Raw genomic sequence first — 5272 nt, 5'->3', positions numbered from 1 at the left:
CTACTCGGACTAAGACTTTGTGGGAGAGTCTCACTAGGACAGAGACTCTACTATTAATGAAGAATTAATTAGTAATTATGTTACTAATTGACTCAATTTGATTGAGCAAAGAGCTTTGGATCAAGTTTAATTGAATTTGGTTCAGTTCGACTCTGATTGGGTTTGATATGATCCAGTTCGATTATAAAAAAAATTTGATCCTGATTCAATCAGGGTTTTGACTTGACTAATTTCTAATTGGGTTAGAATTTGATGAGATATCTAGATTTCTAATTGGATTAGGTTCATTTTGATCAGTGGGTTCAATCCAAATTTGATTTGGATTAGAATTAGAATTAAAAATGAAGAGTCCTTATCAACTTGGACTCTATCCTTATCTCTTACGCCACTCCTAAACCCATGCCAATTTCTCCACACTTAATTAGATTTGGGTTGTGATTTTTGGCATCATGATAGAGGGTCCAATAAGAGTGGGTGGCAATATTTGATGAGTCATAATCTTATCTATTGCCTAATTTAAATGCGATCCGAATTAGAGATAAGATGTAAACTAGGAAAAAACTTTTTCATACAAGAAAATTTGTTGGCATCATATTGATTTTTTTCTATTTTTCTTGAAGAGTTTTTGGGTGTGTGAGATGCCAGATCTCCCTCCCCACACCAACTCTCTAATCTGGAAATTTTTGGATACCCAAAATGGTTTATGGTGTAAAGTGTATATGGTGCCCTCCCTTGGATGAAACCCTAATTCCAAGTCTATATAAAGGAGTCTCCTCTCCTTTGGCATGATGCATGATCAATTCCCTTGCTATTTTTTTGATTTTCTAGAGCTCTTCTCCTCCTCCTTTTTTCCTCCTCCAGATCCTCTACTGCTTTGGAGTGTTCGAGGTGCTTGTAGAAGAAGAAAGAGATCAGCTGTCGAAGTTGCTTGCAGACTAACATCTCCAAGTCTCTGATCTACGTCAATCTTCATATGAATTTTTCTATAGAGGTCAGAGACTTTGTGTGGTTGTGAGCAATCTGAGGAACACCCTCTCTAATTATTGGATCAGAGAAGATCAAGATCAAAATTTGTTTGGTAATGATTTCTAACTTATTTTGATCCCTATGGTAGATCTAATAGTTAGATCTAGATTTTCAGATCTAAAGTATATATTTTTTATATCAAAGATCATAATGTGGTAGTTTAAGATTAGATCTTATGCATGTTATTAGGATTAAATTATTTAATCATTTATTTTCACTATACATAAATTTTAAAATCGCATGTACTGCACTGCTGCATATTTCCTTCAAACTATGAGGCCCATCGGGAGAACATGATAAAATATCTTCAAAAGATTAGAGATCTAATGTCCACATTTAACAAATTCAAAATTTAGCAGATATCTAGATCAAAAATTTTTTGGCCTGACTTATTATCTAAGCTAGCAACGTCGACGCCATCCGAGTTAACTAAAAGGGCTTTCTTCGAAGTGATGGGCAAACCGAGCATTAAGGGACCAACGATCGTGATACAAATAGACAAGGAAACCTTCTTGGATTGATCCACTAGTCAATTATTTTAAAGATGGGACATTGCCTATGGATCGAAAGAGGGTTCAAAAGATAAAATATCAATCATCCAGATATTTCCTTGATGAAAGGAAGCTATACAAGAGGTCCTATTCACTATCTCTTTTCAAATGCCTATGATCATTTGAAGCCGACTACGTATTTAGAGAGGTGAATGAGGCAATTTGTGGGACTCACATCGAAAAAAGAGCATTAGCCTACAAGCTCCTTCAGCAGGGCTACTATTAGCCAACTATGCAGAGGGACTTCGAGAACTATGTTATGTGGTGTGATAAGGGCCAGAAGATCGAACATACAATGATTACGTGCAGTGCTAATCACCCCCATTTGCATGCTCTATTCCTTTGCACAATAGAGAATGAACATTCTCAACCCCTTTCCACTAGCCCCAAGTCAACGAAAGTTCCTACTTGTCACTGTGGACTACTTCACCAAATGGGTAAAAATCGAACCATTGGCCTGCATCATAGAAGCAAGAGTGACAGATTTTGTCTGAAACTCAATTATATATTGATTCGGCCTATCTCGAGTACTAATTACTGACAACAGGCATCAAGTCACTGGAACCAAGTTTGAAGAGTTCTATGAAGAAGGTGGAGGCGGCAGCGGTGGTGACCTCTTCCTTAAACACCGTCGAGGCCCTAAAGTCCTCGATATAGTGCTTGCAGACTGCATAGGGGATCTGTACGATGGAGAAAGAGATACTCTCACCCCCAATAGATGGCAACAACTTCTTCTCGAGCTCCATGGAGGGAGCAAAAATTTGGCTCGACTGGGGGGCAAATGGCACACCAAAGGAGGTGGACTGGCCTGTCCCTTCTTTCTTCGCTCTTTTGGATGAAAGGGCCTTCTTGCAGGTGGCCCTCCTCTCCTTGACTACTTTCTTGATAGATTTCTTAGAGGGCATCATGACGTTAGAAAGGATAGAAAGTTTTCGCAAGTACTATAAGAGAAAGGATAAAAGGTGAAGCTTTCGCTAGCCATCAGCCCCCACTTTATAGGCACGAGTGCCTCCACTAATCATCAATCACCAGCTTCGATGGTATGGCTATTTTTTAGACCATAAATAGTGTACCTTTCCAACCTCATAAGCCAACCCAGATGATACTTCACAGACCAGTACACCGCCGTACGGTGCGTCCCCACAGGCTTGAAGTGTTCTCTCAAAATTTATTCTGTCAGAAGAAACAGCAACCATTATTCCCTATGACCATCGTCCAATCATATTACATTCATCTTAAAAGTGTCAAGATCTATGAAGCATCAAAACACCACCCACAGTTAATGCATGGAGTGTTTGATATGAAAAACATCGAAGATTTCTCATCAAGAATGTGAAATCTCTTGAACAACGAAGTCCAACGATGACACCAGCTAGCATTGCAGAGCAAAAAAAATGCAATATAAGATAAATGGTTCTTATTGCATTTATAAAATTTTTGTGATTATAAGAATGTCGTCATCCTGAATGAATGATGATAGAAATCATTACTTTAGATCACAACTAGTTCTGATCTCTGAAGCTTCGTCGGGAACCTCCTCACAGATCTCTGCACCATCAGGACCAAGCTCACAAATCTCCACACCCCGAGACCTACACCAGAAGATGGAAGGCTCAGTGTTTCCTTTAGGCAAAAAGCTAGAAAGATCAAGTCCTGGGAACACTATCCTTATTTGATTTTTGTACGTCCAAAATCCGACCATGTAGCCTATGTCAAACATGCATCGAACTATGTCATCTAGAGATGCGGGGTCAACTAGTCCTCATCTAACCAAGCTTTGGGATCTTGTGATCACTGGCCGACTTTTTCTCAGCTTGTATTTGGCAGTCGCATTCCTCAAGCACTCAAGTCTAGAGATTTTCTCTCAGATAACATGAAGCTCTTTCTGGAGCTGTGCCACATGATTGGCAAAACACCACCTAGCTTCTATGGCAGTATCCTCTAACAACTCCAGTGCCGAAATCTTCTCCTGAACCGAGCGGAGCTAGTTGCGAAAGCGGAGTTGTTTGACAGCGACACCCCAAGTGGCTTCCTCAGCAAGTCTCGACAACCTCGCAGATTCAGCGGTCAGCCAAGCCTTCTCCATGGAATGCATCTTATCATTCTGACAAATGACCGACCTCAACCATGTGATTTCCATCAAAGTCTCATCAAGTGCCTTCTTGATCTTTGACAGCTCCTTCTTTTAGGTGGCAGCCTTCCTATTTAACTCCTTGACCTTCTTTTCCAGGTCACTTATGTGGGATCTAATTCGTACAGCAGAAGCATAAAATAAGAAAGGAGTAAGATTTCATTTCATTGATAAAAACTTTTTTATAGAAACAAAAAGAAAGGAAAAATACAAGTATAAGGCATCTCATCTTCTAACCTCATCATAAAAATTGGGAGAGCTTGGTGCAGCTTTTGATGGACCCAAGGGCACTTCAATTGAATAAGTCATCCCCAAAATTGAAATATGGGTGGTGGGCGATGAGGAGACCTCCACCACCACCCTTTTGCTCCTGGATAGTCCTTCAGTGACTGTGGATTCAGGGCGAATGGGCTCCCCTTCGGCTTGCTCCTTCCCCTCATTCCTCATCTAAGAAGGAGAGATCAGTCTCAGGAAGCCGAGCGGCAACTCGATGGTGGCAGTCCTTGCATCCAATCTCATGCCCCACATTAAAGGCTTCTTGACTGAACACAATCTTGGCATCATGAAATTCCTCCGACATCTTAAAGCTCTCAACTGCCTGAGCCTTCTCCCATGTGAAATCCGTCGAAGCCTTGAAAGCCTCCACTACTGATCGACGAGCCTCGATAATTTGCCCCTCGACATCCTGCTTGGCATTACCAATGCGATCCTTGGCTATTTTTTCAATCTTTGTGATCTTGGCAGTGACCTCCTATAGCTCCTCCTTCTGAGAAAGATTGGTGTTAGCCTTATTCAGCACCTCTCTCGAGTGCTCAACCTCCCCACTGACTGCCTCCGTCTGTGCACGCACCTCCACAATGGCAAACTCGACCAGTTGGAGCAAATCCCTCATCATCTCTATTCTATGCACGTAGTTCAAAAAGATGACCAAAAAATGGAGCATCTACACCAAAGCCATATCAAGGAAATAGAAGAAGAGGGAAGGAGATGAAGAGGAAAGAAGGAAAAAAAGAATAAGAAAAAGAGCAAAAAAAGCACATGATGCATGGTAGTCACAGAACATCACTGTAGGTCATAAAAATCCATGCTATTGATTTCCCTTAGCTCCATGGGAAGGATCGTTCTCTTAATCAGCTCTCTGACGATCTTTTGTTGGAAAATATAGGTAATTTTATGCATATATTTTAAAATTTTTTTGAATAAATTATAATGAAAGATAATTAGATTAATCAAATTAATCTAATATGCATATGATCTAATCATCAAATCAACCTACTTTAGGATCTATAACAAGATAAATTGCATATAAAATCTAAAAAATATTGAAGATAAAATCAGCATGCATGCATGTGAGCAGTAGATCACATCTGCTTCTAATCTGAGCTCGGAACTCGATACCTTTGCATAGGTCGATGATCACCGCTGTTGAGAGATATGGTAGAGAGGATCCTCATTGGTTGCTCGCAGCCACACACGCATCCGATCTCTACAAAAAATCCACTCGAAGCTCCGATCTGATCGATCTTCTCGGGAGTGCTAGCTCGCATGAAAATCTTTTTCTTAA

The sequence above is a fragment of the Elaeis guineensis genome, chromosome 6 (assembly GCF_000442705.2).
Source record: "Elaeis guineensis isolate ETL-2024a chromosome 6, EG11, whole genome shotgun sequence".
Taxonomy (NCBI): Eukaryota; Viridiplantae; Streptophyta; class Magnoliopsida; order Arecales; family Arecaceae; genus Elaeis; species Elaeis guineensis.
The sequence above is the reverse complement of the archived record's forward strand: the minus strand, read 5'-3'. Positions refer to the sequence as shown.